A 27,746-nucleotide genomic window follows, 5' to 3' on the forward strand; every position below is an offset into this window, starting at 1 on the left:
TGCATGGCATTTCACAACCATTATTCTCACGTACACTTATCCAAGTGCTCGATGCAATCCTCAAGCACACAGACGACCACATCTCATTACCACGGACTGCCCAGGAGATTGCAAACACCAAAGTGGGTTTCCATGCACTAGCCGGCATACCTGGTTGCATTGGTGCCATCGACTGCACCCATGTGGAATTGGTGGTTCCACATGCCATGGAGGTACCGTACCGCAACCGGAAACAATTCCACTCAATCAACGTGCAAATGGTCTTTGACTCCAACAAGATCATCGCACATTGTTGTGCCCGATTCCCCGGATCAACCCATGATTCAATGGTCCTGAGGAACTCCACAATACCACGCTACATGGAGCGACATGCAGGCCCAAGATCCTGGCTACTCGGTGAGTCTAATGTCATGACCATGGAAATGTGAAGTGGGTAGGTGAAGGACGTACCAATGCATACTGCACCTGGCTGAAAGGGGGGGGGGGAATGATGCTTCCTACACCTGGCTGAAAGGGGGAGGGTGATGCATACTGCACCTGGCTGAAAGGGGGGGAATGATGCATACTCCACCTGGCTGAAATGGGGGGGGGGGAATGATGCATACTCCACTTGGCTGAAAGGGGGGGGATGATGCATACTCCACCTGGCTGAAAGGGGGGGGGATGATGCATACTCCACCTGGCTGAAAGGGGGGGATGATGCATACTCCACCTGGCTGAAAGGGGGGGGAATAATGCATACTCCACCTGGCTGAAGGGGGGGAATGATGCATACTCCACCTGGCTGAAAGGGGGGGGAATGATGCATACCCCACCTGGCTGAAAGGGGGGGGAATGATGCATACTCCACCTGGCTGAAAGGGGGGGGGTGATGCATACTACACGTGGCTGAAAGGGGGGGGATGATGCATACTCCATCTGGCTGTGAGTAGCAGAGAGAATGGAGACAGATCATACCCTAAAGCAACCCAAACTCCACCAACACCAGTAAAGCCAATACCTAATGTATGCAGCCCTACCATGTGCATGAGGTTGTGTCCCAACCATGACACAACCATCTGCAAGTGCATTCTACCAATTCAGACCACATTGTCAACAATGAAATGCACCTACATGCACGTCACCAAACACCATCAACCGAAAGGCCTGTCCCCGATAACTGCCCACGAGGGAGGCACATGACGGACAGAAACATCAACACACCATTACACAGACAGCAGGGCCCCCAAAATGTCCCTATCAACATCAGCATTGCTCACTGGGGTCATGATGAGGCCCGCAGCAATGTTGCAATGATGTGCGCATTGACATCACAGGACATGTGCCAGGCCAACAAAACAAACGGCATGAACGGACACAGTGGATGGGCACTCACAATGCACTCCACCCCTCTGCATACATTGGGTGATGGCATGCAAAACAGGCCATGAGAGCCATGAGCATATACTGGTCGCATTGTGTGAATCAATTAGTGCATTTAGATGTGGTCCAAAGTAACAGTTGGATGCAAGCCATGGTGGCACATCATGTTCTTGATCATACGTCATGACTGACACATACATTCTCGCCTACATACAGGTGATGCAGGCTATCCCCTGAAGAGGTGGCTCCTTACACCAGTCCGGAACCCGCAGAACCAGCACGAGGAGGACTTCAAACGTGCACATACACGTAGCCGTGTGGTCATTGAGCAGACATTCAGCCTATTAAAGGCACGGTTCCGATGCCTCAGCAGGTCTGGTGGGGCACTCCTGTACCGCCATGAGAAGGTGGCAAAGATGGTCATGGCATGTGTCATGCTACACAATATGTGCGTCAGACGAAATGTGCCCCTGCCCCCTGACGCAGAACTGCAACCACCTGGCGATGAGGATGAGGAGGGTGCAGATGGGGCCGCACCTCATGGAGGAGGCGATGCACAGGAGGGGCGTGAAATGCGTCAAAATATCATCGACCAATGCTTCTAGCACACACGGCTGGTGTGTATCACATGGAGACGGCACTTGGGGCACTGTGTGTCTCTGGGACATGCACACTGTGGACTGTACACCAATAAAGCACACATATGCAATGAAAATGTCCACACATTTGATTTCGGAAAAAGGAAAAAGTGTATTTTAATCATAAATTGTTGTGACACACATCCTCCTCCCTCCCCCTCCCCCCTGCACACCCCAACACACCCCCTCCCACTCCCCCCTCCCCCTTCCCCGTGCACACCCCAACACACCCCCTCCCTTCTCCCTCTGCATACCCCAACACACCCCCTCCCCTCTGCACACCCCAACACACCCCCTGTGAGTGTCTACAGATGCCTGTAACAGTGGGCACAGGCTATTACAAGCCCCCTCTCACGGCCCCCGGGGCACCCCTGCCTGTGGTGCGCAGGTTGCGTCCTGAACATCGGACGGGGCTGCTCTGGGCAGTACTGGCAGCGGAGGATGTCCCTGCCTGCTCCCGTGCATACATGGCCTGTAGGGTGTGGCAGAGCTCTGAGAGCACACGGCGCACCCTGGCAAGTTCGCCACAAATGTCCCTTTACGTGGACTGCATTGCATCCCTCAGGGTGTCAGTGCTCCGCGCAATTTCGGCCCTTAGGGTCTCCGTAGCCTGTTCAATGGCTGCCCTAGCCCCCACACATTCCGCAGCATGCTCGGTGAGTAGCGTGGACAGCTGTTGCTGCCGTTCAATGATGTCCTCAAGGGACTGTTGCCCCTGCTGGGCCATGCCCATTGCCGGTAGTGTGATGGAGGGGCTGCTCCCCTCCTGTGGACTTAGAGCTAGGCATGGGGTAGATGGCCACTCCTCTTCCTCTGTGTGCCCCTGTGTGGGATCCTCATGGGGGCTGGCATGGGACAAACAGGGGGAATGTGGAAGGTCAGTGGGGCATCTGACGTCGTGCTCCTCAATGTCTGAGTCAGAGCATGCTGCAATGGCAGCTGATTCTCCAATGGTGCTGCTGGCCGCAGAACCGCTGCCTTCTGTGGCAGGCAATGTTGGAACAGGTGTTGCTGCTGCTGCTGGCCTGCTGCCTACTGGGGTGCTTGCCGGTGGGCCGTCCTGTTTGCTGGCAGTGGATTGTGCTTGCTGTGGGGTCTGGCTCACTGCAGCTGAGGTTGAGGGTGCGTGAATGGTCGTCTTGGCCTTCTTGGCTTTTATTGTCGCAGGGGTGTCCTCGTCCTCGGGGTGTGATTCTGAGCCTGTGGTGGAGCAAAGGAGGGAGAGCATTATTGATGGGTCTGCGGACATTGGAATGACAATGATTGAGATGATTTTGGTCAGTAGGTGAGGCACATATGAGGCAGGGGCATGCAGGTTGTCTCCTTTTTGTGTGGGATGAGGATGAAGGTATGTGGGTGCCGGCAGTTAGGGTGTGCATGCTACATGTATACAGGGTGGAGCTCGCATCTGGCTGTGGGCAGTGTCCAGCTAATGTGTTGCATTTACACTCTAGGGCAACATTGTGCTACACATGAATGGACTTCAGTGACTATGGCATGTCTTGATTTGAGGCACCTACCTTCATCGCCTGATGTCGGTACTCCTCTTTCCATCCCTCCGACGCCTTCGATGCCTTCCATGCCTATCGTGCTGGCACATATTTCCTCCCACGGTTGGAGTTTCAGTGGGGATTCAGAATCTCCACCGGTACCCAGGGCAAGGTTGCGGTTGGCGGAGATGATGCTTCTTATGCGTAGCCTAAGGTCATCCCACCGCTTCCTGCACTGCTGTGGGGTGCGGGGTACGGTCCCCACCGCGCTGACACACTCTGCCACCAGGGCCCATATGGCCTTCTTTTTGGCTATCGCCGGTCTGGTCATTTGTGTAGCAAAAACTACGGCTGCATTGTCTTGTAGAGTCTCAGCGAGCATGCTCACTTCCTCCCGGGAGAATCTGTCCTGGCGCTGGCGATCGCATGCCTTCTTGACAACTTTGGGCATTTTCGGGTGGTTAAGTGGGTGGGTGATGGGTTGGGACAGGTGTCAGGGTTGGATCTGGTGTTGTTGGGAAGGATGGCAATGGATTGTGTTTTTAAAGATAGCCGCCGTGCTGTTTCCCGTTCCGCCGCGATGACGCTATTTCCGGTTCCGCTTTTTACGGTGACCACTAATTACAGCCACCGCTGATTACGGTGGTCGCTAATTACGGTGGCCGCTGAGATGGATGGCGGTAGTGCACCTTGCGCAGCCTACGATGCCGATAGGGGCCCTTTCCGCCATGGCGTTATTTATATTACCGTCATGGCGTAATGCTCGTGCGCGATGGGTCGGAATGTGGCGCTCTTTCCGCCATCGGTCCACGGCCTAAACGTTCATTACGCCATAGCGGTAATGTCGGCTACTTACCGCCAGGGTCGTAATGAGGCCCACAGTGTAGTTCTGCAGTAGCAAGTGCTACTGGCAGGCTTTGCAACTCCCTTTTATTAATCTTGTCACATAATCCCTTAGAGTCATGTCCTCCAGAGCCCTGTGACTAGGACACGTGATCATCACTTCCCTCCCCAACTTGAACAACAAAAGAACATTTTTAAACGTTATAACAGTTGCTTTTTGTCAGGTGTCCACAAGCATTATTTGCATACATTTATCTGTAGGGTCTTACTGTCTCTGGTTCTGGCTCTCAGCAACTCCCACCTTCCGATAGATGCCATTCAAGATGAATCCACGCAGGTGTGTGGAGGGTGTGGGTTACTAGTGGAGCGTGTATCGTCCCCCGTCTTCTCTTCTCGGGGTGGCTTGCTCTGAGGGGTTTATCTGGGTTTCCTCTCTACCTGGGCTTTCTCCTGGAGGTGTTCTTGTGGGTTCTCCTTGATCCTCTGGAGCATTTGCTCCATTGTCACAGAGCTTGTGCATGTGGTTGCTCCTTCATCTTGAGTTTCGTGCCAGGTGGTATTTGCCTGAAGTGAAACACGTTCTGATAGACTGGCTCAGAGCCCTGAGATGCTGTTACAAGTCCATGCTCTCAACAAGTGATCATCTAGGGTAGTGACTGGTAGGCGAGTGCCATTTTCCTGGCAGGGGCTCGGTTCTTGAGGAGTGCTGTGTCCTCTACTTGTAGGTGGTTCGTTGTCTCTCTTCTTGTGCAATCTTCCTTTGCATTATGTTTTTGTCTCCTCTGTTCCATCCACTCTAGGTCTGTGCGCGAAGGGGAGGGCACCAGGAGTGGTAGAGGGGAATCCCTGTGTGGATGGGCACCCTGAACATGAGTGCTGCAGGGCTTACTTGCATGGCCGAGTGAGTCGTCTGTCGGTAAGTCTGGAGAAACCGGTACAGCTCAGGCAGCCACGGTCACCCTCTGTCTTTGCCGATACGTACGCATTTGTTTATGGATGCCATGAATCTCTCTGCACCTCCGTTAGCTTGGGGCCAATATATTGGGTGATGTGGTGGTGTCGGATTCCTGCATTGTCGAAAAAAAAATGTTGGAATTACTTCCTTCTGAATGGTGGGCCATTGTCGCTTTTGAGAAATGAGGGGATGCTGTGGACATGCAAACATTTTCTCCAGTGCCGTAGTCATGGAGGCGGCATAGATGGACTTGACAGGTTCAGCTTCGGGATACCGTGTGTATTCATCTACCGCTACTAGAAGGTAGGCTTTGTTGGCCAACTTACTGCGTCCCACCTGCGTTCGCTTCTGGGTAGGCATGCCACGGGCTCCGGCAGTCCTGGCCGGTGGGTAGCTTGGCATGAGGCACATGTCTCCACTAGGGATATCACTTTTTGCTGTATTTGAGGCATCCATACTCATGATTTGAGGAACGCTTGTGTCTTTACAATTCCCTGGTGACCTTCATGCGCGAGTTGAAGTGCTCGGTCTTGCAGGTTGGAGGACACTACGATGTGGTGTCCTTTGATGATCGGTCCTTCCGGGGAGACAGAAAACTCATGCATGATCCCAAACAGTGCTTGCATCAGTTCTTGTGCTTGTGGTCTCCGATGTGCGACGGCTGTGTGAAAAGTCTTCCATTCAATTGTCAGTATAGCTTCTTTGGCGATTTGTATGCATGTGTTGTTGTTTGTTTCCGAGACCATTTCGTTTAGTCTCATTGCTTTGGGTCTGGTGCATGCGCTAATGTGGCATACATGTTCATCTGTTTCCTTGCTCGCCTCGCATTCCATCATGGTAGCGGGTCTCGGGTGCCGTGCCAAAAAATCTGCAGGGTTGTCCGCTCCTGCTAGGTACTGTACATCTAAGACGAACTGTTGTAGTTGGAGCATCTAGTGCTCTATCCTGGCGGGGGGATGCAATGATCAGGGGTTTGTGGTCTGTTATTACTTTCACCGGGTGACCCACAAGGTATACATAAAAATAACGGCAAACCCATATTATGGCAAGAGCTTCATCTCTATGTGTGCATAATTTCTTTAGGTTGGGCTGAGTGCCCGACTGGCAAATGCAGTGGGGACTATTGTTCCATCCCTCTCCATCTGGGTTAGTACTGCTCCTTGGCCAACCGGACTGGCGTCGACTAGTAGCTCCATCTTCTGTGACATGTCAAAAAAGGCCATGATGAGAATTGCTGGACAGGGAGTCTTCCATCTTCTGGAATGCTGTGTCTTGCATTTCATTCCACTCCAATTTAGAATTTGACTTTGTGAGGCTCTGCAGGAGGGGTGGTGATGGTGGCCAGGTCAGGGATGAACCGCCCGCAGTACGTCGCTATCCCAAAAAAGCTGCGTACTTCTGTTGCATTGGTGGGAGCTTGTGCATTTTTGATGTCGGCCACTTTGCCGGGGTCCAGCGACACTCATTTTTCATTAAATACGTATCCGAAGAAGCTTAGTGTTGACTTCCCAAACTCACACTTCTCTTCATGCAGGGTTAACCCGGACTCTTCCAGTTGCTGGAGTGTTGCTGCTAGCTGTCTGTTCTGCTGTTCTTCCATCTTGCCATAGACTAGTATGTCATCCCTGATATTGGTGACCCCTTGATTGTCTTGTAGCACCATTCTTATTTTGTGTTGGAAGACCTCCGCCATGGACAAGATGCGAAAGTTGATCTGGCGGTACCTTCTCAGTCCGAGGTGTGATGAAAAAGTCATGATGTACCTCGACTCTTTTGCCAGATGGATCTGGTGGTACCCCAATCTTAGGTCCAGCTTGCTGAGCACAGTGGCTCCTGTTAGGGTCTACGATTAGTTCATGCACCGTCAGGGTAATGTGTCTTTCTCGCCCGATGGCAACGTTGGGGAAGCGCATATCGATGCATTTTCGTACCGCTTGTGGTTGTTTGGGCTTCGCAGTCATGACCATGGGGGACACCCACGGGTGGGGCCTGTAGTCTTTTCGGTTATTCTGAGGTCTGCAAGGTTGTTAAGTTTAACCTCTACCACCGCTCTTATGTGGAATGGATCTCGTCGGCGATGGACCTTTCTGGATTCCACTGTGGGATCAATGTGGAGTTTTACAGTTCTCCCCTTCAGGCATCCGATTCCTTGGAACAACTTCCTGTGTTTGGTCAACATGTGATCGATTTTCCTGGAGTGGATTGCAAAGGTGAACAGCATCAGTTGTAGCGTTTTGACCGTCGGGCAGCTGTGTAGCGTCTCAATCCCGGCGTCTACCACAAAGATGCGTGCTGGGCAACTCCTTTCACCTTAAGTAAGGCATGTCTTGAAATACCTAATGACTTGAATCGGTTTCTTGCACCCATATGCAAACAGCTGGACAGATTTTCGCCGTAGAGTTGGTTTGGGGTGAAACTTGTTGAATTTGGTGGTCGGCATCACATTTACGGTGGCCCCGGTGTCAATCATCATCTTCAACAGGATGTCTTCAACTGTTATCATGCAGGTGCAGTGCAACTTGGAGTCATCTGGTTGGTTGCTGTTTGCTGGCTTGACTGCCAAGATCATGTGTGCCTTTTCCCTTCTTGACTTGTGATATTGGTTTGTGCAGTTGTGGAGTGCTCTCTACTCGATTCATCATCGTCATCACTGCTGCTGTCTGCATTGTCTCCTTCAATGGCCCGAGCCCGCCCTCTGTGTCTGTCATGGATCTTCGTGGACCCTTTTTGTGCGCGCTAGTCTGGCTGTCGTGGGTGGAATGCTTGTATGTTTTTTGGTCTGGGGTCACTTCTCCATTCTCAGGCTCTCTCTTGCGGCGATTGTTCTCTAACTCTCCTGGAGTTGAGGCATACTGACATGTAGTGGTTTATCTTACCACATTTGTACGTAGTGCCATAGTCTGGGAATGGTTCCTCTTTGTGTTGTTGGCTGCCACACCATAGGCAGTCCTTGGGTCTGTTCGGTGCGGCATGTGTTGGGGGTCTGGTTTGTCGCAGTGTTTTGCTGGTAGTCCTGCTATTATTCAGTGTTTCAGTGACGAGTGGCAGGCGGCTGATCATCTGCTCCATTTCTGCCATGTGCTCATCTGTCCTCTCATGCTGTCAGCCCATGGTGAGTATGGTTTCCAGAGGCGGGTTAGTTTCAGACAGAATCATTCTGCGAAGTTTCTCGGAGTAGAGGCCATGTATTACTTGTTGTCTGACTGCAAACTCCTCATCTGGGATATCGCTTCCGATGGCCATCTCACAAAGGTGCCCGTGGAAATCGTCAGTGTTTTCTTGTGGGCATTGTTGCGCTTGGCTCATTTTGAAACGTTCAAAATCTGGGCTTAATTGGGGTTTAAATTTCTTTGTCAATACAGCTTTTGCTGTACCATAGTTGTACTCTGTGCCCCTGTTGGGGGGGTGTGTTTAAGAGTCTCAGTGCCATCATGCCGAGGTTGAGCATTAACACCGTCCTTTTCTCCTCCTCATCTGTGACTTGCCTCGAACTGCTAGAGCCACAGTTCCCAGCAGGGGACAGCACTGGGGCCGAACGGCTCAAAAGGCTTCTTAAAGGTGCCCTGTGTCGTGTCTAGCCACATTCTAGAGTCTTTTGTCCTTGTGCCATGGCCACTGATGCAGTGGGGTCAGTCACCATGATGGATGTCTGCAACAGAGCTGTTCACCGCTGAATGGGCCATGAGGGTCCTGTGGGGGCCCTGCATGTGTGCTCCACGTGATTGGGGCAGTGATCCTTTGTGAGCGCTTGTGCATGCTTGGTTGGATCAGGTAATGCACAGGGGGCCTTGTGGCACTGTCTTGTCCATCACCTGTGTGCTTCTATGGGCCCTGGCAAGCACCCTGTGTGGGCACCTGGTATGTGGCAGGCACAGCGGGTGGCAGCAGGCCCTGGGGCGCTTCCTTGTGGGGAGATGCACTCCCACCGTGATGTAGTGGGGTCTGAGGCGTGCTGGTGCTTGTAAGTTACTCACTGTGAGCCTTGGCGCATCCCACTGCACTTCCCCAAAGTGAGGGAGGCAGGCGGGGCTCCACGGGTGAGTCAGCAGGCCTGCGCGTGTGTGCGGGAGATGGTCAGGTGGCTCATGCAGCGTTATGCAGCCTGGCTTGAGGTGTGTATTCAGTCAGCAGGCTTATGCTGCGTCATGCAGCCAGGCCTGAGGTGCGGGTCACGTGGAGCCATCCCGTAGCCTCGTTGCCAATGTGATATTATGCGCACGGGGGGAACCGTCTGGCAAGGGATTCCCGGCGTGTAACACATAAAATGAGGGACACGTACACACAGGGCCTCATTACACGGAAGGCGGTAATGGTTAACGGCCACCGTTAATGGTAACGGTGACCGTTAACCATTACCGCCTTACTACGAGGTCCCTTAGCGGGTTGGTGCTTTAACGCCTGCCTTTTGCAGGCGTTAAAAACCAACCCGCTAAGGGACCTCAGAACTAATTACGGCACCGCAAAATTGCAGTGCCGTAATTAGCGCCTTCCCCATTCCCATAGAGCCCTATGGGGCAGAAATGGGAATGGGGAAGGGCAATGGCGGAAGGGGGATTTACCGCCCCACCAACCTTGGAATGGGGCGGTAAATCCCCTTTCCGCCAAGGCGGTGCCAGTAATTTACCGGCATGGTCCATCACTGCCTTCCGTGCCTTCCGTGTAATGAGGCCCATACTGTCGTTCCGGAGCGGCAAGTGCCCTTGCCGAGCTTTGCAACTCCTTTTTATTAATATCATCATGTGATCCCTTACAGTCACGGCTTCCCCTGCCCCGTGACTAGGATACATGATCATCACAGGTACCATGAGCCGAGAAGCTATTCAGGGTCACACTAGCTACCACTGCAGTGGGAGTGGGGAGGGTCCGGAAAGTGCAGACAAAAACACTAGGGGAGGAATGAGTAGCTCAAGATTAGAGATATTCTGGGAAAAGCAAGGGAAAAGGGATAAAAAAATGCATTTAACATAGTTTACCTACACTGCTCTGCACACAGGTATGGTGGAATGGGCTGGTGTGCAGGGAACAAGGGGATTAGGTCCCCTGAGTGGAGAATCTATCCCGGGTCACGTGGGCTATCACGTCCCTATTGGCGATCGGCTAGGCCGAAGGTGGGAGTGGGGAGGGTAGGGAAAGTGCAGACAAAAACGCTAGGGGAGCCTGGGAAGCACAAGTCTGGAGTCGTGTTTGGAAAAAAAAGGGAAAAAGGAAAAAAATACACGCAGCAAAGCTTACTTGCACTGCTCTGCACAAGGGCAGGGTGGAATAGGCTAGTGTGCAGGGAGTCAGTGAATTAGGTCCCCAGAGCCGAGAAGCTATTCTGTGTCACGTGGTGTACCATGGCCCTATCAGTGATCGGTTAGGACAAAAACATTAGGGGAGGCATGGGAAGTACGAGACAGGGTCATGCTGGGAAAAGCAAGGGAAACAGGGAGACATGCCTACAACAAAGCGTACCTGCACTATTCTACACACGGGCAGGGTGGGATGGCCTGGTGTGTAGCGAGCAATGGGATTAGGTCCCTGAGCTGAGAAACTATTCCAGGTCATGTGAGCTACCATGGCCCTAGTGCTGAGGCGGGCGGTGGGAGTGAGGAGGATCGGGAAAGTGCAGACAAAACACTAGGGGAGGCATGGGAAGCACGAGACCGCAGCCCTGTTTGGAAAACTAAGGGAAAAAGGAAAAAATGCACTCAGCAAAGCTTACCTGCACTGCATTGTATACAGGCGGGGTGGAATGGACTGGCGTGCAGGGAGCAAGGGGATTACGTCCGTGGAGCTGAGAAGCTATTTCAGGTCACGTTGCCTTAGCTACCACAGCCCCATCGATGATTAGCTAGGCGGGCGGTGGGAGTGGGCTGGGTATGACAAGTCCAGCCAAAAACACTAGGGGAGGCATGCGAAGCACGAGATCGGAGTCATGTTGGGAAAAGCAAGGGAAAAAGGAAAATAAAATGCATGCAGCAGAGCTTACCTGCCCTGCTCTGCACAGGGGCAGGGTGCACTGGGCTAGTGTGCAGGGAGCAAGGGGATTAGGTCCCCTGAGCCAAATATTCTGGGTCATGTGGGCTACCACCGCCCAATCGGTGATCGGCTAGGCAGGCGGTGGGAGGGAGGAGCATCGGGAAAGTGCGGATAAATATACGAGGCTGAGGCATAGGAAGTACAAGACTAGAGCATGTTGGGAAAAGTGAGGGAAAATGGAAGAAAATACATGCAGCAAAGTTTACCTACACTGCTCTGCACACAGGCAGAGTAGAAACTTTAGCCTGAGCAGTAATAAGCAGATAATGCATTTTAAACAAAACCAGCTTTTAATGCATGCTAAAGGGTCCACAGTTTGTCAGCCACTACCTCCTCACTATTACGCAGGCCTCAGGGGTTATTTATGCAAAAACGAGCAGGCCAGTGCTTTATCTAACAGAGCTGGCATTAGCATCTCTTATTAGTGATGGCCTGCAGCTAGTGAAAATCATGGGGAATGCAGGGGAGTTGCTAGGTCTGGAAAAGATCCGGGGCTACGCTGATGTCGGAACTGTTGGGACTGGGGGCTAGCTAGTCTTTTGGCTGTAGCTCCTGAGATTCTATCCGGGGCTACAGCCAAAAGATCAGGGGCTATAGCCCCCTTGCCCCCCCCCTAGCAACGCCCCTGTGTGGCAGTGTAGAAAGGGTGTTTGGCCTAGTGGATGTGCAATTTGAGGCAACTTCTTTGATTGCGTTAAGCATTTGTGTGGGCACAGTACGGCATGCTCGTCAGAGCCACATACAAGAAAATATTCCAGTATGCTATTGTATGGACACAGGACACATCAGACAAAACCAGGCATATGTGCTGTTACATACGGGAGCGCCACATATACACCATTAACCAACAAGGTGGTGGCTTGTGCAGTGCACAAAACATTGCTGCACACATGTCGCTGCATTGATTTTCCATGGATTACTGTCAGCATGGTGACAAACAATGATCTCTACTTTCCTAATCAAGGTGCCAAGGGACATTGAGTTGCCATCTGATGTGCACTCTAGGCAGTGGCTGGCTTGTTTAGAAAATTAAAGGACCTTTGATGCTGAGCGGATAAATTTAGTCCATGTCCCAAAGCAGTCACGAGACTACTTAAGGAAGAAAATGACAGGTAACCTTCCCAGGGATGCGTCATATGTAGCTAAAAATATATATACCAAAAAAAACGTTTTGGTGTGTCAAATAAAGGACATGAACATAAAGAAAATAGTTTAAAACGTGTTTCTGTGCAGCATTTTAATTCTCTTTGAAGAATGCGAGGGTTTGGTCAGCTAACTGATACTTGTGCTACCCTGGCCAATACAAATGCCCCACGTTCGGTTCTTAACACTGAAAGATTAAGCACATACTGTGTAAAAACAATGGCTTGTTAAATGAGCCATCACTTACAAATTGTCCTACTTGAAAGGCTGTCAACACAAAGAATGAGGGGCACCGGGTGTGTGACTCCAGAGCCTCTCCCACGCTGTGCTTGGAATACGCATTAAGTTATTTGCGTATTCTGAACACATCGCAGTCATCCACAAGTTGGCAGAGAACAGCCAGTCGAACATGGCAGAGGAGCACCTACCAGCACTGCAGGGTGCTTAATCTTTTGTCTGGCAAGATCAGAATGAGCTTTCTGGGTGGGTCTCTTACTGCTCCCCCAACACCCCCTCAGTTATTTAGCTCAGTGCCTCGGGTCGTAGCCCGCTCCGCCCGGGCCAAGAAACGGGGCTGACCCACCACACATGCACGGTAGACAATTACATTATCCCTTTTTCTCCTCTGGATTGTTTACCCACCGTCTATCTGTCCTAAGGGATTTGGAAGAGAAAAGTGTCCATTAATTGATCAACTAACATTTACAATATTTCACCCATAAAACATGGGGGCGGAGTTACAGTGAAATCCCAGCCAAAATGACCACCATAAATCAAGAGGGTGCGCAATCAGATACCCTGATGCCACATGGGTGCAATGATTCTTGACCGTAGGAAGAACACTACTGTCCTCCATCCTTAGAAGAGAGGGCAGTCCACAGCAGTGAACAAATTAGAGCGGGTCAGTCACATCATGACCCCGAAGTTAATGCACTAGAAATGCATTCTAACCAATGTCACCACAAGTGAAACTTTCACCCGGAAGTAATTACATTTGTTTAGTGTGAATAAACTGCAGCATTGTAGGTTGAGTGGTGAGTACACATGTGTATGCAGAGACTGGAGTTTAGATATTAGCATGCCATCGGGTGTGTGTGTAAGTGGAGCTGAGGCGGCATAGGTAAGTGGAATGTTTCTTGCTTTCTAACTCTCACCTACTGTAGTCAGAGGTATCACAAGGAGTAGGCAGAGCAACATACCAGCGGACCATCCCATTGCAATTCAGACTCAGAAACAGCCCAACATGGAAGATTCTTCTGGCTGTACTTCGCAGCTGTGCAATTCCACTTACCTGCACCCCCTCAGCTCCACTTACACACATCACCCAATGGCATGCTAATATCTGAACTCTAGTCTCTACATACACATGTGTACTCACCACTCAACCTACCATGCTACGAACAGGAACAAAAGCATGGCTCTACTTTAATAGGACAATGGTCAGTCACATCAGCCCTACTCCCCCTGCACACATCTCCACTCATTCCCACTGTTACACACAGGTCAAAGCACCACTTTCAAATAATTGTTCATCTTTTTTTGATGAGTGGATTTACGATCATTTTGCTTCAGCACCACCCACCTACAACTCCTGCCACAGCCCCACACGCATCCCCACACACACCCTTGTCATATTTCCACCCACAGCGCCATTGAACTCTGCACTCTCCAGCATTGCTCCACTCACATTTCCAGTCCACAGCTCCACTTGCTTGTATCTGCCCAGCTCTCTGCACAGCTACACACTTGCCACCTCACCCTCCACTCAACTCTCCATCCACATATGGACGGACTGCCTCACCCCGTGTGTTGTCCCTTTCGTCTCCACCATTCCTTATTCATTTTCCATACACTGCTTTTCTCACCTTTCTAGATTCACATCCGTTCACCTCACATACTGACTTTCTCTGTCCACATGATGATTCCATATGCAATCTCACTCAGAGCTACACCCACTCTACCTTGATTTGGAACAATGCAGAACCCTTACTTTCTTCCACCACACATGCATTCATATAGCAAACATACTGACATGTTTGTTTTTCCTTCTTTTACAGCCGTTAAAATGTTGCTCTTGCAGTGTTTTCTCCTCCAGTTAAACTGCATAACCCCCAATATCTACCGGAAAAGGTAGCCACCCACTTCAATCTAGTTAGAAAGTTATAGAAAAGTTGACAACTGGAGAAAAAAACGTGTCCCTTGTGTTTTCAATATCCAGAAAAATAAAAAAATTTTTAAATATCTTTTTTCAAATGATAGTGATTTTGGATACTTGGTCACTTTCTATATTGTTGCTTATAGGTAAACACATTTTCCCCACCTCTACACTTCAGAACTTTCACACCCGCTATCTGAAAATGTGACCCCCAATGGTACCACTGCAAGTGCTGCACTACCACATTTATCTGCCCCCATTTTGCATTGTATTGATGTGAATGTCACTGTACCTGTGTCTATGACCTCTGAAAATGTGACCCCCAATGCTACCACTGCAAATGTTTGCCGCCACCACACTTATTTGCCCACATCTTGCACTGTACTGAACTGAATGCCACGGTACCCGAGCCCCATCTTAAATGCGCCCTGGTTAATGCCCGCTCCATCAACGCACGTGCATTAGACATCCACGACCTCATCACCACGCACAACTTAGACCTCCTCATAGTGACCGAAACCTGGCTACATGAAGCCTCAGGCCCTGCATCATCCCTTGCACTCCCACCTGGCTACTCCGTCACCAGACAAGACCTCCCCTCCAAAGGTGGCGGCGTAGCTCTTATAGATAAATACTCCCTCTCCATCAGGTAGATTAACAGAAACATGAACAACCACAGTGATTACCTTCAACTGAAACTTAACCTCTCTCATCACTGCACTATTGCAATCCGCCTTGTCTACCGCCCACCAGGTCCCATAGGTGATTTCCAGGCCTCCCTCACTCACCTACTTGCAGACAACATAAAGAAACCCTCCAAAGTCATCCTACTTGCAACCTCAACCTAGGCCTTAATGACACCAAGGACCCAGCAGCTAAAGCACTTATCTCAGCCCTTGAGACACCATCACGAGCCCCACACATACTCTGGGCAGGACACTGGACTGGATTGCCCATCAAAACTGTCCTCTCCTCATCACTGGCAATACCCCCACCCCCTGAACTGACCTCCATATTATCACATTTGGCATTCCCACTACCAGAACTATCGCTCATCCCTGCACCCCTTACCCCCAGCTTTTAAACAAAGCTCCTGCCAGCTCACTAAAGAAAGGTTACTTCCATTCCTCCAGGGTCTAGCCTTCAGGCCACCATTCTCCACGGACCCAGAGGCCCTCGCCCTAGCCTATGTCATCTCAAAAATCAGCAGTCAATTCCATTGCCCCACTCAAGCTCCGCAAAACCAAACCCACCAACCACTCTAATGCCTGGTTCACCCCAGATCTCATCCAGCTCTGCAAGAAAAAATGGGCCACTCTAACACGCAGGCAAACCTCCACTCCGACGCAGACAAACCTGACTTTAAACCTCTCTCAATAGAGTACAAAAAAGCAATCAATCACACCAAAGCTAACTGCTTTGAATCCAGAATCTCTGAGGCCAAATCCAACACGAAAGAAATGTTCTCCCTCTTCAGAGTACTAGAGACCCCCACCCCGCCCCCCAGAACTTCACTAACGACAAGGCATGGTATGATGAAATCCAAACAGCCATGCGCAACAAGCTGAACCTGCTCCAAACTTAAATCCATACTACACAACACTCGCTCACCAATACCTCCATCCCCACCCTAGTACCCTCTCCTGACACTGCCCCTCTTTTTTCATTCAAAGCTATACAGGAACAAGCGATGATCAACCTTATGAAAACCATTAAGCCATCCAACTGTAAAGGTGACTCATGCCCTGCCGCAATTATAAAGGACTGTGCTGACACACTCACTCCTTTCCTGACAGCCTTTGTCAACGCCTACTTTGCCACAGGGAAAGTCCCCTCTTGCCTCAAGGAAGCAAGGATCCGCCCACTTTTAAAAATTCTACCTTGACCCCACATCTCCCAACAATTACAGGCCCATCACCACCGTCCCATTCTTACTCAAAATAATGGACAAAGCAGTTTACCTGCAGGTGCAACAATTCATCGAAGAGAACAATCTCCTAGGGCTAGGACAATCTGGCTTCCGCCTCAGGCACGGGACAGAAACCGCCCAATTACACCTAAAAAACCAGATGGACAATGGCAGAGACCTACAAAAATGAGCCCTCTTCCTTCTACTTGACCTCTCTGCAGCATTTGACTTGGTTGACCATAATGTCCTGCTCCACCACCTTCTTTGTGCTTTTGCTTCTGACTTGCTTCCTCACTTTTGTTTTTGAACAATTTGAGCGCTTCTGCCCTCATCTAGTAATGACTCCACTTTGCTTAGCATGTATATTTGGCCCATCTCTGAACACTTACCGTTATGGTTATTGTGGTACCTTAAAGGACTAGAACTACACATTGCATCCAACAAACAAAAACTTTTTGGAACTTTATATTTGTTATTGGTCACGTGGCCGGCCCATTAGGTATAATTTCATACTAATCTGGGGCCCACACTGTGTTGCTATGAGGCGACAAGGTGTTATAATCATTACTGGTGTTGCACATTGGTTAATCATAGATCACGTGATTTGCAATGCACTTTCTTGTATAGTATCACACGATCACTTCGGCAGCATTGGCTTGAGCTTCAGTGCTTGCCGTACTCTCGAATTGCGGGAGATCAGGTGACCGCTCTCGGCTAGGAAGGCGGGCACATAGCCGAATTGGATGCCATAAATTCGAAGGATATGACGCGATAGCGTGTTGACAATCATTAGACACGCTTTTATGTTCGACTAGAGACTTGCATGGCTGCCTACAAAACCGGATCCGGGTTCCCTGAATGGGGAATTACCGGGCCACTTCGAGTTAGGAGGGCCCGGTAATTCCTCCCTCAGGGAACCCGGGCCTGGACCTTCCCCATTCCGATTCAAGCCCCCATAGAGCTCAATGGGAATAGGTGCAGGGAGCTAACAACGGGGCGATTACGACCGGACCATTGTTAGCTCCCTGGTCCCCTCGCGGGTCCCGGTAACTACGCTTGGTTTTACCAGGCGTCCTTACCGGGTCTCATGAGGGGACCTCGTAATCAGGCGGAATGGGAATAACGGGTCTGCATCCATTAGCAGACCCCGTTAACCCATTCCGCCTGACTCGTAATGCGGCCCTTTGTCTTGTTTCCGCTGCAGTGTTGGACGACTAGCCCGAAGAGGTTCACTGAAGTACAACACGGTAAGGAATCAATTTGGGCACCGTTATCTGTAGTGCAGTGGACGCCGACTGGTTTCTTCCATGTAGATCCTGCACGGCATAACAAAATCTTTGGTACTTGTTCAACTGTGCCGTACTCTAATATGCTGCGTAACACAATGTGAGTATTGGATCTTGACGGCTACAATATGGTGTCCCAGTGGCAAAAAGGTTGCTGTTCACCCTTGATGCATGGGATGATGGATGTGTACAGCTCTCATTACATCAATTTCCCATGGCAGCTTCATACTTTTCTAGGCATGCCATGTCCTCTGATAGTGTTTTATTCGTAATGCCTCTCTGTTTTCTCATGTTAGGGGCGGATATCTAGTATTATCTGGTTTTATACATACCACAGGCTCATGGCTTATTAATTGTCCTTGGCTACACAGATGTTTGCAATGCCAGTGCAGTCTTGTGACCCTGGTTGGACTACTGCCTTGGGTCACGGGGCATCCCCGGTAACCAGGATTGATTCATCTTCCGTGCCTCCATTCTGAAATCATGTGGTAAGACTAGTGGAATCTATATGCTTTTAGCCTCTTCAATCATTCTGGTAGACCTAGGCCCTTAAATACATGTTACTGCCCCTTAGATGAGATGTGGACTTTAGCCTTGTTGTGCCATTGCTTCAGAAGCTTCTGATATTCCGAATAGCAGCTTTTTCTTATTTGCTATAAAGTGAGTGATAAGAGATTATGCTTTGTGCATGAGGGTCTTGGCATGATAATGGCTTTTCTGTCACTGGTGCGACTTTCTAAATTTCTAAATTCTTAAACTTTATGACTGCCTAAGCTGTGGACCCAGTATATGACAGGCTTTGGTTGTCCATGGCATACATGGCTGCATGATTGGAATCCATTTGCACTCTAATTCATCACTTTAGATTTGTGACCTCCATGATCTGTTCCTCCACTTTACCTCAGGGCACCAATTTTGGGCGGTAGCACTTTCCGTCTGACACCATTGGTTCACCCTTGAGATATTGGGCCTCATTGCGAGTATGGAGGCAGCCATGCCCTTGACAAGGGCATGGCTGCCTCCATACCAGGCTCCAGTACCGAGTTCCTCCAATGAGGATTTACCGGGCCATTCCTACCTTGGAGGACCCGGTAAGTCCTCATTGGAAAAACGCATCCCCATTCCCATTTGAGCCCCCATAGGGCTCAATGGGAATGGGGAGGAAGCTAATAACGGGCCCGTTAATAATGGGCCCGTTATTAGCTCCCGGGTCCCGCAAGGAAACCTCGTAATAGGACATCCCATAATGAAGGGTGCCGGTCCCGTACCGGCACCCTTCATTTCGGGAGCCCCAGCCTCATAATGAGGCCCATTGTCTTTGGGTGATAACAGCTTAATGTTATTATATGTAATAATGGCGAAATTCTTTTGTACTGCAGGAGCTCCCATATTTGGTATGGTTCCACTCAGTGTTTACTGTGCTATCTAAAAGTCAGGGTCTCATGGGTTGTATGCTTCCCTTTCTTTTAGAGTGTATATTTTTCTCCTGATGAAGAAGTTGCTAAATGATGTAAATACGCCGAAACCGGTCGAGAAATTGGAGATGAGGTTGTGTTGGACATCTGCTTGACCCACCCCAGGAGTAGATCACTTTTTCAACTATAGTGGTCATGTACTTTGATTGCACTTTAAAAACCAAAATTGTTAGCCATGAATTTTTTATAGGTTTTACCATATATGTATTGTTGTTTGGAATGTGTGTATGGATGTATGACGGTTGTTTGTGGACAAATGAGTATTTGATTGATTGCCATTTGGATGAATTGTATTGAATTGTATATTCTTCATTATATTCTTCATTTTCCTGTTATGTAAGTAACATTTATAGTGCAGATTAAATCACGATTAACTTGTATGTCTAAATATTGTATCAGGTACAATAAACCTATTTTGTTTATAAACTGAATCCTCTGGTCTTTCTTCTTTGTGTTAATTTTGCCACCACCTCAACTTCACAGCCAAATTCTCCTCAGACGCCACATCTTTGATCACCTCCTTCTTGCATGGTAGGACCATGCAAGTGTTCTCTGACTTAACCGCCGCCTCACCCACCATCATGCTATGTGGAGTGCCTCAAAGCTCCTGCCTCTCTCCAACTCTCTATAACATCTTTACACGCCCCCACTTCCTCAACCTTGATGCCCTGGGTATCTCCTACACCAACTATGCGGATTATGGCCAGATCCTCCTCACTCTCACAGGTAACTATGACACCGATTCCACAACACTAAACATCTATAACACCATCCAAGCATGGATGGAAGCCAACAGACTATGCCCAAACTCTGACAAGACAGAACTCCTCCTAGTAGGATCTTCTGACACACTTAAAAATGTTGGCACTCAGTTTGGCCATTTCTCCATTGACTCCATCAGGATCCCAGTATCTGACGCAGTGAAAACCCTAGGAGTCTATTTGGACTCTAACCTATCCATGACTAGACAAGTTAATGCTATCGCCTCCGCAGAAGCGTACAATGCCAAACTCATAAACGCAGCTAGGCTTTTCCTCTCCAAAGAGAATTGCACCAACATAGCCAGAGCTATCACTGGCTCATGGCTGGACCACTGCAATGCACTCTTCTCAGGGACCTCCACAAAAAACCTCGAAAAATTGCAAGTCATCCAGAACAGTGCTCTTTGTGCAGCCCAAGGCATCTCCAAAAGAGAGCACATCAATGCAGCCAGAAAACTAGCCCACTGGCTCCCAATAAAAGAACTGGTTATATTCAAAGCGCTGACACTTACTCATAAGTGCATCCACCTCTCTGCACCTGCCTACCTATCACAAAGGATTCACCCCTCTACCTCAACCAGGCCAACAAGAACACCAAACTCAAACATGCTAACGGTGTCTATGGCAAAAAAGAGTTAGAGCAGGTGGTGCCAGCTTCCCATACCTAGCGTCCCTTCACTGGAATGCCCTTCCACCAACTCTTCAAGCTGAAGAATCACTCCTAGCATTCTGCAAGGCCATGAAAACTACTTTATTCGCATAATTAACACCACACTCGCCCCTCGTGAGTGTTGAGTGCATTTCCTGTTAACCTGCTAAGTGTATTGATAACCTATGATCAATTATGTATAAATGTACAACCTGTTGTATGCCTTACCTACTTGTACCCTCCCTGTAACTACGTTCCCCTCAAGTAACAGCGCCACGATGCACAGGGCTGTTTGTGCGCTATATAAATGTTAAACAAATTAAAAAATTAAAAAAAACTCATAGAGCAGGAACCCAGCTGCTGCCTCAGAGCCATCAGTGCAGGTGGTAATCCTAAAGGCTGCCATGTCTTTAACTTTACTTCTCCAATTTTCCCTAGGCTGCCATTTGGTGTGGGTGGGAACGGACACAGCAGGGCATATTAGGGCCTTTAGAAATGTAATGGGTTCATCAGCGTCTCAAAACAAAACCTACACTGTTAATTCATGCCAAGAATGTTTACAGGTTGTAAGCAAACCCAGTGTGTTTAACTTAAAGCTGGTTGATTTCCACAACCTTGTTTAGTGGGTTTTAGTTTGAGAAAATGCTCACGTCATTCATGGCAAGGAGTAGCATGCCGGCGTCAAACTATTATAAAGAACAGGCACTATCACATAGGTAATATATCTCAGTGGCAACCCGCTCGTCTTGGAGGCAAGGCAACACAGAGCAGCAGAGATTCAATCCCGGTCCGCGCTTAGAAACCTCTTCAGTGCAGGTTCAATTCCGGGGTCTGCGCTTAGAAACCTCTTTGGTATTAAGCACTTTATACAAAGACAATTCTAATAGGTGAGTTTACAGACATTTTGAAACGAATACATGTCAGGTGGGTGATGCTCAACCATTGTTGGTTTTTAGGATCCCATCACTTTGCATTCCGGTACTTGTAATCCTGCATTTAAAGGGAAAAGAATCTACACATATTGACCAGGAATGCAGAATGACATGAGCTAAATGAAAAGGAGTCGGAGAACATCCCAGCCCTTACATTGGGCAACTCCAAATTTGTTTCTGCATATTGTTGAAACATATTGCCTAAATGAGCAGCAATTTCATGGGTTTGTCCTACGTACCCTCTCCCTTCCTCCAGAGAATTGAGATGTTTGCCAATTACTGGATGTAAGATTTTTTTGGGAAGTCTAACACATGGAGATTTTCAATCCCAGGCAGTGCAAGTCCTGCTTCCCTCCCCTGGACTTATTTTGGACACGTGGCCCCTTTCCTCAGACATGCCCGCTCAGGCTGGGAAGCTCCATAAGACTGTCCACTTTAAACCTTCTCTCCCTCAAAGTAAATGTGCAGCTTGGCACCATGCACAGAGTGATTGCCCAGCTCTTGAAATGCAGTCATGCAGCAAGCATTGGGCCTCATCACGACCCTGGCGGAAGACCATGGTGCTGTTAGCACCATGGTCTATGCCGTTAAGTTACCGACTCCGCCATGGAGAAAAGGGGAATTACCACCCCATTAAAAGTTTGGCGGGGCGGTAATTCCCTCTTCCTCCATGGCCCTTCCCCATTCCCATTTTTGCCCCATAGGGCTCAATGGGAATGGGGAAGGCGCTAAGTACGGTGCCGCAAATTGCGGCACCGTAATTAGCAAGAAGGTCCCTTTGCGGGTCCCTACTTTAACGGCTGGTCTACACCAGCCGTTAAGATCGGGTCCCACAAAGGGACCTCGTAATTAGGCGCTAATAGGTGAACGGCGCCGCAGCCTTTTACGGCGCCGTTAACCCATTAGCGCCTGGGTCATAATGAGGCCCATTGTATTTTGGTGCAGAACTAAAGATGTGACGGGAGGAGGTGCAATCTGAATAGTAGAAACCTGCACTATGTGCAGCAGAGAAGCATCTCTTTAAAGCCCAGCTTTTGCACTGGGACCAGTCCATTTGATCCTGGTCAAAGTCATCTACGAAATTTGGTTTTATTTTTCTTAGCAGCCAAAATTGGGATCCCCTAAAAGTGATTAAACGAAGTCTGCATTACAGATACTTGCTCACTAATACCTACCTTGATAGATTGCATTCTTGCTCCATATATATAACTATAATATTCATCATTAATGTCGGGTATGCCATATGCTGCAGATCTCCTTTGCTTTGCCAATTCACTAATCGGCACAGGGGTTTGCTAGGACAAGGGCCTTTTTTGGAAAAGATGTGTTACAGCAAGCCTGATTTTGCTACCTACTCCCCTCAAGCCTGTGGCATCTACCAGCGACCCTTTGCCATGATCCCTCCATCCCTTGGGATGCGGAGCATTAGCAGATTCAACGTAACTTTTTTTTTATCAGTCTCAGAAGGATTACATGTTTTGCCAGTTCTCCTATGAAAGAACGTGTTGCCTTCAGCTGGCACACACATTTCTGTGGAAGGTGGATCACCCAAGTGAGGTGGCCTACAAATGATAGCAAAGTGACCTATGTGGTGGTCATACTTCTTAAGGAAAGGTAGAAGGCATGCTGGAAGTGGAAAGGGAGTGTCATCCAAATATGAGGCCAGTGTGTTTTCCTCAGGTACACGCCTGTGATGTCACTTGTAGCGCTGTCACGTTTGGCGATGATGGTACCATGGCATCGTCTGAGTTGCGGATAGAGGCTTGCTTCTTCCCCCACCTCGTAACTACAAACCTTAACCCGAATGTTTGGCAGAATGCACATGTGTGATGTGCTTCAGCACCTAGCTATTAGTAGTCTGAGCATGCTCAATAAACTGATGCATTTGCGCCCGATGCAATGCGGGCGCATGCACCCACTTTGTTCCAGCCTCAAATCCTACGGTAGTACTACTGCAGGTTGGAAAAATGTTCAGAGAAAAAAGACTTTGCCCAAAAGGTTAGTTCTAGTACGTGATGGCTACTACCATGACACTGGAGACAAGACAACAGGGATTTTGTAGCTGGTTCAAGTGCTCCAAGCCATGTGACTTCTGCTCCACCCACGTGCTAATCACTGCTAACCTTTTGATAGCCTTTTTGTTTTTGGTGTGCTCTTGTTATTAGTCTGCCGCTTTCTTTCTCTTCTTAAGCTGCCTTCCGGTGGATTTTCTTTTGCAGTTGGTCAGCTGGTGCAAGTGGATTGAGGCTGCTTCACCTCTACCCAACTGCCTGTAAACACTGCTAATCTTTTGGTGCTCCTATTTGTTTCCCTTTTAATTAATAGATCACCGCGCATCTCTCGCCCATGCTTCAGAAGCAAAGGGCATACAGAGAAAAGGACAATTCCTGTTTCGTCCTTTTAGAGCATGGAAAGGGCCTGACCTGATGTTCCATCCATCCCAGCAAAGCCAACAGCTTCTGTATTGCATTTCACTCACGCCTTCTCAGCTCCACCCTCCTCCACACATGCAAATACCTTGCCCACAACTCACTCTCAATCACTTCCAACCCACAGAACCTCATCCACACTTAACTCATCACCACACACACACACTCCACCTCCAAAACACAAAAACAGCTTCATGCTCATCTCTACTCATTTCACAGTACTACAAGCGGCAGACATTGCTGACCTCATCACCACTCAACAACCAGAGTCACTCTTAATCACAGAGGCATTGATCACCTACACATCCACACACATACTGGATCATGTCCTCATCCCCACAGGCTGCAACATTCAACACAAGGACCGCAAAGGGAAGACTGGGGGAGGGTTCACTATTATCTCCAAGACATCATGGGGGTGTACCCTCTGGGGCCACACTACATCTGCGTACATGGGACTCAGAGCATTACTTTCCACCTGATCCGCTGACCGCCCCCCAACCAGGATGCAAAATTACAGACCTTATCACAACAGCATCTGCAACAAAACAACAGACATCTTTTTCAGAGACCTCAACCTGCCCGGTACACAAGCCAACAAGAAAACCAGAAAGACTCTACTTGAACTGCTTGTCACGATTGCACATCAAGCAACTCATCACAGTACCGACTCACAACAAAGCAACACACTAAACCTTGTATTCACCACCTGCCCCCCATACCTGTCGATTGGCCAGACCATGCAGCCATACCTATCCCACTCCACCACACACATCTCCCCCACATTAGGGCCAACCCAAACCTACCAAGATGCGCGCTACTGTTTCAAGAACGTCTTTATGGATGCACCGGAAAGAAACCTCATCACCTTGGCCTTCACACCTAACAATTTGGAAAATGTTAATGCCACGCTCAGCGCACCAAACCTCCTGCTAAATTAAGCCACTAATAGCCAAACTCTCTGAAACATCAACTCAACAAACTTAAGCCTGCCACTCCTTACTACACAAAGGAATTCAATGATAACAAGCATGGCACCCGCAGAAAAAAAATATCCTGGCGAAAATTCAACAAAAGTCTTCATCACCCGGAGAATCCTTGTATCTGCGCACAGGACACTCATCACTACAGTGAAGCCAATCCTTTAAACAAAGCCTTCTTAAAAGTACTCAACAAGAACAGACCAATCTTCCAATCCCAGAAGCACTGCATCAATCCACAGCCAGACGCTGCAATCCCACAGTATATTGACAAATGCAACATCAACAGCTTCTTCACAGGCAACATAGACAAGATAAGGCACTGCATGCACAGCTCCAAAGACCCCACAGACATCCAATCCATACCAGCCCACAACATACCAAGATGGACTGAATTCAGGACAATTGGGCTCATTATAAAATTGCTGGTCTGGAAAGAAAGTGCCCGTAGTAACATTTACTAGCACTTTTTCAGACCAGAAAACTTAAGTTTGCCGGCGGGTGTTACCTGCCTTACCTCCAGCCTAGACCTGGAGGTAAATAAGGCCCCCACCAGCAATACAAAAGCCATTATTTCCAGTAGGTAACTCCCTCATGGAGTCCCATGGAAGGGGGAATTACCAGTATTCCCGCCACTTGTAAATATCCTGGAAATAGTGGGATATCAGGTGGCAGAAGTGGTAAAATCATTTGCCTGTAGTCTGGAAAACTTATAATGACCCCCAATGATGCCAGAATACCTGACCAATATCCTCAAAACCCTCATTTCCATGAACTGCAAAGATGAATGACATTCTCTCCATCTCCATTATAAAGGTTACCAAAGGTGAAGCACACTTGCCACTTCTCAGGATCATGAATGCATCTCTCACACAAGGCACAGTTAAAGGTGCACTGAAAATGTGTCAGCCCTTCCTCCGCTGAGGAAACCCACACTCGACCCGGATGACTTTTTGTCAACTATCAACCCATCATGCATCTTCACTTCCACTGCAAAATGACTGAGAAGACTGACGACATCCATTTGCACTATAGGATCACAATCTCCTATAGGACTACCAATCCGCTTTTCCAATAATGATGTAGCACAGAGACTGCCATCATCTAAATTATTCATCATGCTCTACACATCTTAGAGAAAGCAAACCCTTGCTTATTTGTCCACCTTCACTTATCTACTGCCGTTTGCACTGTTGCCCATAAAGCCCTCCTCAACCTCCTGGCCAAATGCATAGGCTTCGATGCAATAGCCCTACAGTGGTTGACCTTATACTTCTCTATCAGAGCTCAACATGTCCAGATAGGCAGCGAAGGATCCCAGCACAGCTCAGTGTCCTGCCGAGTTACACAAGGCTTCATCCTGCCTACTGTCATCTTCCTAAACCTCTGGGGGAGCACCTGGCCAACACCAATATCTAGATACAGCAATATGTAGCTTATACTGTTTTACCGAAAGATCAACTGTATCATCAATATCCATCCTCTCAAGCACTGTCTGTCTCTCACACAAGAATGGATGTCAAGCACCTACCAATAGCTTTAACATACAACGACCAAATTCTTGTACAAAACCCCACTAAGCATGCCCAAGTACAGAAGTGTCTGACTGACATGAAGGGTTCACTGGATTCATGCATCAACGCTCAATCACTGCAAAATATTTTGGCATTAGTATTGACTGCGGCCTCTCACTCAGAACACATACCATCAAGAAGGCCCAAGCAGCATGGTACAAGCTTACACTTCACCACACTTCAAAGTCAAGCCTTTCATCCCTACACAGAGTTTCAGAAAAGATGTCCAAGACCTGGGTATCTGCCACCTGGACGGTGGTGACATCCTACATTTAGGAGTCCCAGATGCCACCTCAGCTCCTCTGAAAGCTGTCTAGAATGCTGCAGCATTCTTCATCCCAGGGTTAAGATAATTTGACCACCTACTCCCTATCCCCATGGAGCAGAACTGCCTACTCCTGCATGCATAATCAGATTCTAGCTTGCTTGCATCGCCTCACATCAGTCACAATCAAAACACCACTCTACTTGGCAGAGAAACTCCCAATCTCCAGAGGCCAGAATAATACCAGAAGCTTCACCCTATGTAGACTGAATTGTAAAATGTACTATTAACAATGACTCAACACATTAAAATACTATTGTGTTTAATTGGTAGCAAGCACATGTTTTGACCGGTAAACCTCAGGTCTTCTTCAGGGCTTCAGCAAAGATTAGATAATGGGCCACTATCTGATCCACTTATACTGTTCAGCTCCACAAAATGCTGTACCTGAGCACCAAATGCACCCACAAACAACTGTGCTGCTTAGATTTGTCCCAAGTCTTCTTTATGTCTATACTTAAATGAAAATCATTACCATTGCGTTAGATGATCTCTTGGTTTACGTTAAATGCTTGTTTAATCCATGTTTAATCGTGTTATTGTAGAAGAAAACAACATATTCTCCAAGAAGTTTTAATTCTGTATTTGTCCATGGGTACATGGGTATGGTGGCATACACTCTGAACGCTGTGGACACTCTACTAGACAGATGGGATATAATGTACCCATAAAGAATTAAAACTTCCAGAAGAGTATGGTTTTTCTTCTACAGTACGACAATTAAATGTGCATTATTGCATTTAATGAACTGTCTGCTTTCAACTATACAAAATATTTAACTAGGTCAAAAAGATCCAGCACTGCAGAGTGCTTTCAGGC

This window comes from Ambystoma mexicanum, chromosome 1q (assembly GCF_040938575.1).
Source record: "Ambystoma mexicanum isolate Mex_15411 chromosome 1q, UKY_AmexF1_1, whole genome shotgun sequence".
Classification (NCBI taxonomy): Eukaryota; Metazoa; Chordata; class Amphibia; order Caudata; family Ambystomatidae; genus Ambystoma; species Ambystoma mexicanum.